The sequence below is a fragment of the Gallinula chloropus genome (genome assembly GCF_964237585.1).
Source record: "Gallinula chloropus genome assembly, chromosome: Z".
In the NCBI taxonomy this organism is placed as follows: Eukaryota; Metazoa; Chordata; class Aves; order Gruiformes; family Rallidae; genus Gallinula; species Gallinula chloropus.
The window spans coordinates 6,265,468-6,277,600 of NC_140089.1; positions in this window are offsets into that span (position 1 = coordinate 6,265,468).

Consider the following 12,133-nt stretch of genomic DNA (forward strand, 5'->3'; position numbering starts at 1 on the left):
ATCTACAAGTAACATGAGATTCAGATTTGACAGGCTGGAGAGGTGGGCCCATATGAACTGTTCAACTAGACCAAGTGTAAGGTCCTGCATATGAGTGGGCACAATGCCAAGCACAGCTACAGGCTGGTCAGAGAATGGACTGAGAGCAGCCCTGAGGAGAAGGACTCGAGGGTGCTGATCGATGACAAGCTCAACATGAGCCATCAGTGTGCGCTGGCAGCTCAGAGGGCCAACTGTGTCCTGGGCTGCATCAAGAACAGTGTGGCCAGCAGGCCGAGGGAGGGGATTCTGCCCCTCTGCTCTGTTCTCGTGAGACTACACCTGGAGTACTGTGCCCAGCTCTGGGGTCCCCAATACAGAAAAGACAGAATTGTTGGAGCAAGTCCAGAGGAGGCCCCAAAATTGATCAAGGGGCTGGAGCACTGCTCCTATGAAAACAAACTGCGAGAGTTTGGCTTGTTCAGTCTGAAGAAGGCTCGGAGGAGACCTAATTGCAGGTCCTACAGACATATGGGAGAGGGACTGGTCACCTGGGAGTGTAGTGACAGGACAAGTGGCAATGGCTTCAAGCTGAAAGAGGGCAGGGTTAGGTTAGATGTTAGGAAGAAATTCTTTACTCTGAGGGTGGTGAGGCCCTGGCACAGGCTGTGCAGAGAGCTTGTGCAAGTCCCATCCCTGGAAGTGTTTAAGGCCAGGTTAAATGAGGCTTTGGGCCATCTGGTCTAGTGATGGGTGTTCCAGCCTGTGGAAGGGGGTTGGAACTAGATGCTCTTTGAGGTCCCTTCCAACCCAAAGCATTCTATGATTCTATGAAATCCAGTTCACCACCTGAATGTGAAGGTATTTCTCCTTCCACGTTCAAATATTTCTTAGATCAGCCCATGGCAGTAAGCCAGATGGTGTACCATGCCCCCAAGACTCACATTTGAAGTGTAAGATCTGTCTGATGGAGCTCGGTAGCAGAAGCAGAGCACAGTCCATATAAAAGAATATCAGTTTCTGAAAGGGAACTGGGGGGAAAAAGAGACCTAAATAAAATCTTAGAAATGCTGCACTTCTTTCTACTGGCCTTTCTAGAACTATTTATTTGTACGTGTCCAGTATCAATTCAGAGTTGTGCAAATTTTACTCATGGCATACTTACATTATTTCCCCCAACAACCATTCAATACTCTTTTCTTGCTTTCTGCCATCGTCTGGTTTATTTTCACTGTCTTTCTCTCCTCTCTTCCCAGCCACATAGTATTACAGCAATTGTGCCTTTCCTGTTATTTTTATTTAACATATACATAACATTTAGGTAACCCACCAATTAACAAAAAGAAGCACCCTAAGGGACTGAAGTTGTTTGCAATCATTTTGGCTGAAGTTCTGCCACTGATAAAATCTGTGGGAGTTTTGCAGTTAATTTCAACTGAGCCAACATTTCATTCACAGTGTATTGAAGTAACGTCAACAGCACACAGAGGGAGCTAAGTTTGAAAACACAACGTTCTCTAATTAAAAGATCCCTTTCAGGTAATTGACTTTAGCATAAACAATCTGTGAAAAGAACTCCAGTGACAAAGAGAATGTTTCTCAATTCTCTCTCTGTCACCCGATGTCAATTGACAGCATCTAATTGATAGCATTATTCAAGATGCCATACTTTTCTTTAATAACATGTGCACAGCCACTAACCTGTGTTTACAATTAATGCACCATAAATTAAAAAACCCCAAACAAACCACATTCCAAATGTTAAAGACATCGTACCTGATGGCCAAAGTATTATGTTCTTCTGCACAGAAAGCACCATTTGTTTACAGCTTGCATTTAATAACAATCAAAAGGATGTGTCAATTATAGTCTTTTCTTGCTTTATAATAGAATCACTTTTTGCCCAAACGTAAGAATTTTCTCTAAGAAAGAGAGGACAAAATGTCTTACTAACTGCCGTAAGGGTGCCAAGCATTTTTCACATTGCAGTTCTGAGGCAACAGCTGAGACCATAAAACCCCAAGAGAATCATCTCATACAGGTTGTCAGTGGGACAGCATACATCATTTTATAGAAGAGTTATAAAAAATCACTTCCTTTAATTTGGATGTATATTCAGTGTAAATTCTTTGTCAAAATCTTAGGGTCTCGTAGTCAGGTGTGGATGCTCCTGTGAGCAACTCAAGTTCCAGTTTGCTGCCTATGGTATATAATAAAATATAATCAACTACCTATCTTAACATACCATATCGTGTTTCATGTTGCTGTGTTGTATGAGACATCATGTCGTACTTTCTGGGGAATTCAGAATAATAGCAAAAATGAAATTCCCAACTCAGACAGAGGTCTTTTCTTTATGTGATGTTTAGAAGCAATATAACAACCATTGTTTTTATTTATACAGTATTTGTCTATGGAGGGTTGTTTGGTTTGTGTTTGTGTTTTTTGTTTGTTTGTTTGTTTTTTGTTTGGGTTTTTTATTGAGTTTTTGGAGAGGGTTTTTTGTTGATTTTCTTTTACCTATTCCTACAACATGTTATCTTACTAGGTCTGCACCGATTCTTTTATTCTCTCTAGGAAAAGTCTTTGTCTTCATTGTATTTTTCTAGCCATCTGCATCCTAGCACCCACATCCCGCTGCCCAAAGCAGTTTTATTTTAATACTCCTTGTCAAATCTTCTTGTTTCCCAGTTGAATTTAGTTTTAAGCCTACAACACAGGAGATGTTCTTGGAACGGTTACTCAGCCTTAAGGCAAGATCAGGAGCAGACAAATTTTTACAAAGACTGATTAGACCATGAAAAATAAATAAGTAAATAAGTAAATAACATTTCTAAACCACAGAATAAAATAATCCAGAAAATACACAAGAAAGCTGAGGCATAGATCTAGCCTGGGTCTTACACAGAGGTAAAGTACTAATGCTGGCAGGCTCAGCCTGCTGCTTCAGAGGATCCCATCTTCTTTTTTCTGAGCACAATTAAAAGGTGGATGTACTTTAAGGTCAAGATGAGGGCAACTTCAGTTTGACTTCTCCATTCCACAAAGCAACAGAAAAAAAAAAAAAAGAAAAAAAAATCATGTGGTCAGCATTCCCCTGAACAACTCATGTTTGTTAATTAAAAGTTGTTTTCTCATCTATTTTCTTTCACTCTAATATCCTTCTGTCAGGTAAAACTGCTGATCTGACCATTTCCTTCAAAGTGACCGGCCTTGCTGAAGTCAAAGGAAAAATCTCTGCTAGCTCCAATGAGAGAAAGAAATCTCCCTGAGCCTTCAGAGTTCATGTCCCATGGTGAAGCAAACAAAGGAAAAGCCTGGATATAAATCTGCACAACTGTGTCTGCCCTCTGTCTTGAATTAAATAGGTGTGCTTCCTGACATAGTTTACCTGTATTACATTTTACTGGCTATAATTCATCTCACTTTCTGAAAAAAAATGGTGTTAATCCTATGGTGATTTTAGAGATGTAGACTACATAGTTTACTGGTAACTAAATAGATGTGGAGACCTTGGAGCACTTTTTATGTTTTTATTCTGGTGTCACACTGGACTTACTACCTCCACGAACCTGTTAAGAGATGTCCTGCTTCCTCTCCCACTTCAGCTTGGCAGAAGTTATCCTTTTTCATATATTCCTGATTACTCACCACTCCCGCTTCATTTTTCAGGTCTTTATTGTCACTGTCTTCCAAAGTTAACAACCTTTTCAAGAGCACATCTAACAAAAATCTATAAATGGTTACAAATACATAAAAGTAGCTACAAGTAAGACTCAAGCTCTTGATACATGAAGAGAAGGAATTACACCTCAGATGTAGGACTTTTCAAAATAAGAATGGGATTTTTCAAGAGATTTCATGTCAGTGCAAGTAGCTGGGCTACGTGGGCATTGATATTGAGTTTCTAAACCTTTATTCAAAGAAAAGATGTTGCAGAAATAGCTAAGGCATTATGAGTACCTCAATACTTCTGAGGACCATGGAAAAATAAAATGCGTTTCTCACAGAATTGCCTTTACAAGGACTAAATTTTTTTTTAAATGGTCTGTTTTAATACCTTCATTGGATTTACAGCTCTGCAAGGATTTAAATCTGTTCAACATGTTTTTTTCAGTGTTCACCCCACTCAGCTTGGTATAGTTACAGCTGTTCACCATTAAAAATATCCTTGGTATGTCCAGCCTCACTATCATATATAAAACTTTGGATGTCTAGTATAAAAATCTGAATGCCATTTTTCTGTATATCATACATATATTCATTAAGTCAGAGGTCAGACACTGACACAGACACAAAAAACCCCAATACCAATGAACAAAAAACCCCACATAACCCCCCCCCCCCACACACACACACATCATCTAGCGTTGTGAAATGACAGCTACCATGAAAGCAAGCATTCGATGCACCTCTGATCCTGTGCCTGTGAACCATTACAATATTTTGAAACTTTCAGCCAATTTCTTTACTTCCTTCCTGGTTACGTGACAGTTTTTCTGCTTTTATCCTCTGACATTATGGAAAGAAGAGATAACATTGATCATATGAGAAAAAATCAGTGAAAAAAATTTCCCAATAATTCAAAGACTGAGGGGTTTAAAAATGTGGGTGCTATCTGAATAGCTTTTTCATTTCCCATGTGCACATGTATAGAATTACCATTTTACAGATACTCAGGTTGCATAATTAAATAAATATATTCTCTTTTGTAAGCTATGAATGACAGAACTTTGAATACTTCCAATGGCATTAAGGATTAACAAGGAAAGAATTTAAATTATTGTTACAGAATACTTTTTTCCCCATGAAAATCATAAAGTTATTGAAATTGAAATGACCTGAGCTGCTTCTGTAGTTCATTTCTTTGTATCATGTTATATTGGCCATACTCAAGTCACTTTTAAGAAAAGTCTGTCTGACCTGTAATTAAAAATATCCCTTTATGGAGGCTGTTGCACTCCTGAAACAGTTTTCATTCATTGTCTTTATAGTTTGGGGGATTTTAATTTTCCTGGCATTTAACTTAAAATTTCTTTCTAACAGGTTAACAAGGCACAACTTATCCACTGCATATCCTTTTGTTTTATAGGTGTATTTTCAGTATTTGTGGGCCTGCATCATGTTACTCCATCTTCACCTGTCCAGACTAAATATGCTTTGACTTTATTTCCCCCTTTTTTCCTGTATTTTTAATTTATTTTTTTTAAAAACACATATTTTAAAATGTTTATTTTGTATTGTATTTATTATTTTTTTTAGAAGATTTTGCACACTCCAGAAGTTAATTCTCATCCTCTCTGGGTATCTTCCTGTTTCTTCCAAGAATACACCACTTCACTTGTCTTTTGGGATTTTGTTCTGTCACCAGATGATTTTCCAGTTTTTTGAAAATCACATTAAATCTTAACCAAACTGGTGCTGATTTGGTACCATTTGCTAGTGCAGCATTCAGCTAGAATGCATAATTCAACAGTCAAGAAAATACCAGGTAGCACCTTCATCAGAATGGATCTCATTTGAAACATCCTTTTTGTATGACAGTGGACTATTGGTAATTACTTTGAAAATACAATTATAGATGGGGATTTATACCACAAATAAGGCTTTCTCCCCCACACTATACATGTAAAATGTCACACAAACAGTCAAAAGACTTGGTTAAATCAAACAAAATGGAAATTGATGTTTCATCCTTATTTGTAAGGTCTGTAGGTCTCTCATGGATATAAAGATGAGAATAAGAACAGTGTGACATTTTCCTGGCAAGACCTTTTTATCTGGCATGTATTTTGCTGCATCCGAAGTGCAAATAACTCATCGTTTGTCTCTGCATTTTTTCATTTGTTATTTTTGCATTTAGTTGGTTCTACCATTTCCTAGATGTGAGGATCAAGAACCCCTAGTAAAAGTGGAGAAATGGAAGACAATAATCTGTTTCTTTTAATATTCTTCCATGTAAATGAGATAATAGCTATTTAGGGTTAGAAGCTACTGTGGCAGGATATTGCTTTATGAGAGTATCACACCATTTGCCAGTGTCCTCCCTGCATCAAATCACCACATTTGGAAAACTGACCTCATCTGAAATAAACAAAAAAAAAAAAAAAAAAAAAAAGAGATACACAAAGAGTTACAGGAATTTAACTGTAAGGTGTCCTGAATTCTGCTGCCTTCTGGCAGAAAGACTGTGTCTTATTATACAGGAGTTACAGCAACACTGTCAGCTGTGTGTGGCATTAGTAATCATTTATCACCACATGCTTTCCTACCACTGCTGAAGACATACAAGGCAACAGTAAAGGCAACAAAAAGTAAACATGGGGAATGTTGTTTCTAATCATTTTGCTAATAAGCAAAATCTGCTCCCCTTTTCAAGCACTGAAATAGCTAGATCTTTCTACTGGAGATCTTAAGGCTTGCAAGATCTGATAAAGCTAAGGGTGGTTAAAGCAAAGTGATGGTGAGTCTCCAGGGAAGGAAGAGCTGATCCTCTATTGCTGTCACTAGTATATCTTCAATGGTGTAAATACCCAATGTCCCCATGTTCTGATTTACCTGGAATAAGTGACCACATAAGTGGACAGGGACTACAACAGTGGACAAGGGAAGAGCTAGGGATGTCGTCTACCTGGACTTGTGAAAGGCCTTTACACAGTGCCCCATAGCAGACTTCTCTCTTAATTGAGAGGTATGGATTTAATGGATGGACTATTCAGTGGAATTCGTTGTGTGGTAGATTGTAGGGTAAACAGTTCAATGTCCAGATGGAGATTGGTGATAGGTGGCATCCCTTAGGGTCTGTGTTTGGACCAGTACTGTTTAATTTCTTTATCAGTGACGCAAAAAGTGGATTGAGTGCACCCTCATCAAGTTTGCAAACAATACCAAGCTGAGTGGTGAGGTTCACAAGCCTGAGGGACAGGATGCTACACAGAATGACATGGAAAAGCTCAAAAAGTGGGCCCATGTGAAATTCATGAAGTTCAACAAAGCCAAGTGCAAGATCCCGCATCTGGGTTGGGACAAACCTCAGTATCAATGCAAGAGGGAGGATGAAGGGATTAAGAACAACCCCACATAAAAGACCTGTGCGTATTGGTGGATGAAAAGCAGGACATGACCTGACAATGTGCACTTGAAGCCCAGAAAGCCATCCATGTCCTGGGCTGTGTCAAAAGCAGTGTGACCAGAAAGACAAGGCAGGTAATTTTCTCTCTCTACTCAGCTCCGGTGAGACCCCACCTGCAGTACCGTGTCCTTGAGGCTCCTTGGGACAGGAAAGATACAGAGCTGGTTTTGAGCTGGTCCAGAAGAGGGACACAAAAATTATGAGGGGGCTAGAGCACCTCTCCTATGAAGACAGGCTGAGAGAGTTGGGCTTGTTCAGCCTGGAGAAGAGACTGTTCCGGGGAAACTCTTTCACTGCTTCTCAATATTTAATTGAGGCTTATAAAAAACATATTGAAGGAGTTTTTAGTAGGGTCTTTAGCGACAGCTCCAGGGGGAATTGTTTTAAACTAAAAGAGGGTAGATTTAGACTAGAGATAAGAAATACTTTTTATGATAAGGGTGGTGAGACACCAGAACAAGTTGCCCAGAGAGGTGGTATATCCTACCCCTGGAGACATTCAAGTTCAGGCTAGATGGGACGCTGAGTGACCTGATCCACTTGAAGATATCTCTGCTTATTGCAGGGAGGTTGAACTAGATGACCTTTAAAGATCCCTTCCAGACCAAAGTATTCCATGATTCGATGGTTCTATGATGATTCTATGATTTTATGAAAATGACATACAACGTTATGAATGGATGAATGATCAGACAGTACTTTCATTGCACTGAAAGACACCAAATGTCAATTTTAAAGTGAGTAGCAGTTTGTAAACATGAAAATACTTTATCTGAATAGTTAGATGGTATATTAGGGTACACACAGAGAGCAAGAGTGTCTCTTCCACCAGATAAACTGAGTTCTGCAGCTCTAACAATAATGGACCTCCCCACTGGTGCAGACTGGCTATACATATTTGGCCTTTCTCTTCTCTAGATCCTCTGTGTTTTCCATATGATTAAAGGCAAGCTTGCAATTTGTGTGGGCTTTCACCCATTCAAGACCTCAGTTACAGTCAAACTGTCAGAAGTAGGATGAGGTTATGTGAGCTGTGAGCTGCCACACACACACACACAAGTTTTAATGCATGTGGTGAGTTCACCTTGACTAGCCACCAGGTGTACACTAAGCAGCTCTATCAGTCCCCACTTCTCAAAAGAGAGGGGAGGAAAAATAACAAATGGCTTATGGATCAAGATAAGAACAGGGAGATCCTGACAAATTACCACCTTACCAGAGTACAGCTCCACTCCTTCCCCTGAGCAGCACAGGCAGACCTGGAATGAAAGATGCTTTCAGTTCATCACACATCGTCTCTGCCACTCCTTCCTCCTCAGGGGGATGACTTCTTACACTCTCTCCTTGCTCCATCATGGAGTGCCTCCCATGGACACAGTCCTACACCAACTTCTCCAACATAGGCATTTCCCACAGGCTGCAGTACTTCATGAACTGCTTCAGATAGGTCCCTTCCTTCAGGACCAGACTGTTCCATACCAGGAACCTGCTCCACCATAGGGTCTCCACAGCCTGCAGCTTTTTTCAGGACGTTTCAATCTGCTGCATCATCAGGCTCTCTATGGGCTGCTCCACCATGGACTGCGGGGGAATCTCTGCTCCAGCATCTGAAGCACCTCCTCCCACTCCTTATTCACAATCTTGGTGTATGCAGGGCTCTCTCTCTCACATTTTCTCCCTCGCCTCACTCATCTGCTCTTCTTCACTGTCTTTTACCTTTCCTTAAACATGTAATTACGTAGGTGCCATCACCATCCACTGACGGGTTCAGCTTTGATCAGTAGGCCCATCTTGGAGATGGCTGGAATCATGTCTATCGAATATGGGGAAAACTTCTGGCAGCTCTCCACAGAAGCCATCCCTGCCGACCAAGAGAGACGGGACACAGCTTGATGCAAGCAAGAGTCGATTTATTGTAAAGAACCATTCCTTTTTATATGCTCTGCAGTTCGTGGGCTACATCTGATTGGTCAACGTTTTGCTGTCACAGCAGCATCTCTATCTTATTATGCTAATAGAACTTCTAAACCCTCATCAGACAGCAGATATACCTTAGCAATAGAGGACACTTTTTCCTGCAGCCTATCCCAGCAGGGGGCCGGCAACGATGCTGCCACCTTGTTTAGTTTCCCCAAGGTTCATGGCCTAAAGGCTCCATCCCGTTATCTGTTAACCTGGCAGTGCCTGAGGCTTTGTTTCTCAAGCTGCAGGCCACATCTCCCCGTTCCTGTTAAGCAAAAAGAACCTCCTTCATTGAGCGTGATATTTTCTTTTGCGAGACTTGACAAAAATAACACTAAGGCAAAAATAACTACAAAAACCCCCTAAGTCCTTATTTAACTAAATCTAAAAAACATCCCATAAACGAAAAACCATACTGTAAAATGTAGCAAGCTAAAAACTACTAATTGGCTACACACACTGTTTGCATTGTTAATTTATCTTTTATGTCTAAAAGTTATCTGCACACCTTCTGTGTTGACCATTTATTATGGATACTAATGACATGTTCACTTACTTCCAAATACCTTCCTACAACTCCTTCTTGGTTTAAGGCAGTCCGTGCCTCTCCCTTCAAGGCCGTAGTGTTTTGAAGATGTGATCACCAAATACTTCTCAGTATGAATAACTTTGCTGTTTCATAGGAAACTCAAGGATATTGTCAGGGACTATGTAATCCAAATTTGACCATTGACAATATCCATCCTGAAATTCCCCACTCATGAAACCCATTGTTCAATCCAATGAATCCATTTTCTTGTATCTTTTCTGTTTGATCTATTAATTTCTGAATGCTCGCATGAATTGACTGAGAGTGGGCACATTCATGCATCTGTAGCTCAGTGTCTTGACAATTTCAGGAGTCGGGTAACATCAGCCTCACGTTTTCGTGCAGGCACCACCCATTGCAGTCTGTGTTCTTAGGCTGTGCAGAAATCACTATTTCCCTAATTTTCATTTACCACAGATGCATACATATTTCAAAGACTGTTAGTTAGTTCAATATGTCCCGCAGCAAAACTCATAGTCCATTGTGGCTGCAGCTGGAACACTTGACATAAGTTACTGGGATCAGGATCTCTGCCTGGTTCACACAGGCTTGCTTTTTTCTGGATCCATGGCATCTGTAATGTCACAGCCAGATCTCCTTTCCCCAAGTTAGTACCCGTAATTTAATTTTTTACTAACACTTGACATTGACTTTTTTTCTTTTCATTTTTTTTTTTCCAAACCTCCTTTTAAATCTCCTGCATATTTCACCATTGGAGGTACCAAGCTGTTCTGGGGCACACATAAACAATTCAAAACATACAGAGCTTTGTTTAATCGATCAGCTGGAGAGATGTCCTTCTCTCCCCCTTTTTGTTTGTGAAGCAAAAACGCTTGAGAGTTTGATTCATACGTTCCACCATGGCCTGACCTGCAGGCCAATGTGGTGTCCCTGTAACATAGGCAATGTCCCACAATTGGAAAGAGGTTTGTATTGTTTGTGCTATACATCCTGGGCTGTTGTCCATTTTGATTCCACGGGGTACGTGGCATTGGACACGTTTACTAGATTCCCGCGTTTGTGCAGTCCAAAACCTCTCGTGTGCCTGTGCCACAAGGTTCCACGCCAGGGGCAAGGCCGCTGGTGAATTGCTAACAGTCCAGGTAACTGTGCAATCCCTTTAGCCTCAGCAAACAAAGAAGTGGTATTGTAGGTAAAGCACCTTAGCAGATTGATGAAACGATTCATGCAACTTTTGAACAGCCAAATATTTTCACACTGGCTTCCTTTGAATTTTCCCTGGACCCCCTTGCTTTTCAAATGCAGTTCACTCGTGAATCAAACTTCCAACGTCTAAGTTTTTTCTCGCAGTCAGTATTTCAACCAGGTAATGATATCCCATACAAACGAGTGCTGCAAACCAACCTATCAGACACATAACACTGCAAGACGCGAATTGTCACATCCACGCCACATGGATGGGTGGATGGGGGGGGGGGGGGGGGCGGTTCTCCGACTTCCACGGTGGTTCTCCGACTGCCGGAGCTGCGCCGCCGCTTCTGCCCTGACTCCGGGGCGAACCACAGCGCGACCCCGCCTGCGAGCACTAGGACCCAGCCGAGCGCTGGGGTCCTGTTCCGCTCGCATGCCAGGGGTCCGCTATTAACTTTTTCCACCACCCACTCGTTCCCACATAAACTTTTTCCCAGTTCTGAAGCAACCTTACGTGCCCAGGCTCCGGCGAGCAGTCTCTCTGGAGCCTCTGGGTCGTCAGGAGACACCGATGTGTCGCTGAGTTCGCTGGGTGATGTGGGTGTCAGCAGCGGGTACTGAGACAAAAAGGATCCCTGATGCGATGGTAGGCAAGGCGGATTCTTGTTCATCTCCGTAGGATTCTTGTCCCTGTCCTTAGGTTTCTTGTCCATGTCCATTGGTTCCTTGTCCGTGGAGGCAACACTTTTGTCTCCGTAGTCTTCGGTTGGGGGGGCAGTCGGTCCTGAGACTTTTTTACGGCGAGATCCCTTTAAATTCCTAGCCCCGCCTGACTTGTCTCAGAGGACTCCGGTGTCCATCTTTTGCCGTTTCCAAAACTCACGCTCTCCTATTTCAGTCGCTCTATATCCTCGTTCGGGATCCTGGAGACAAGAGAGAGGGGTCCCTGCTTGGGGTCCCCTTGGAGTCGGAATAACGGGCCCAACTTGGATCAATGTGATCAATGTCGAGCTTTTTAAGAAGACCTTGCATACGGTCATATATACGTCTCTCTCTGGGGAAGACAGTTGATTCCCCATATTACCCACAGCTCACCTCTCTTCCAGAGGGATGATTCCTGGCCAGGCTTCCCACTTCCTGGCTCATTCAGCGTTCTGTGGGAGTCGCAGCGTGCCGCACAGCTCGGCGCGGTTCAAAGTCCTCACACGGGGCACCAATTTGCGGCGACGGAGAGAGACGGGGCACAGCTTGATGCCAGCAAGAGTCGATTTCTTGTAAAGAATCATTCCTTTTTATATGCTCTGCAGACGGCTGCTTTC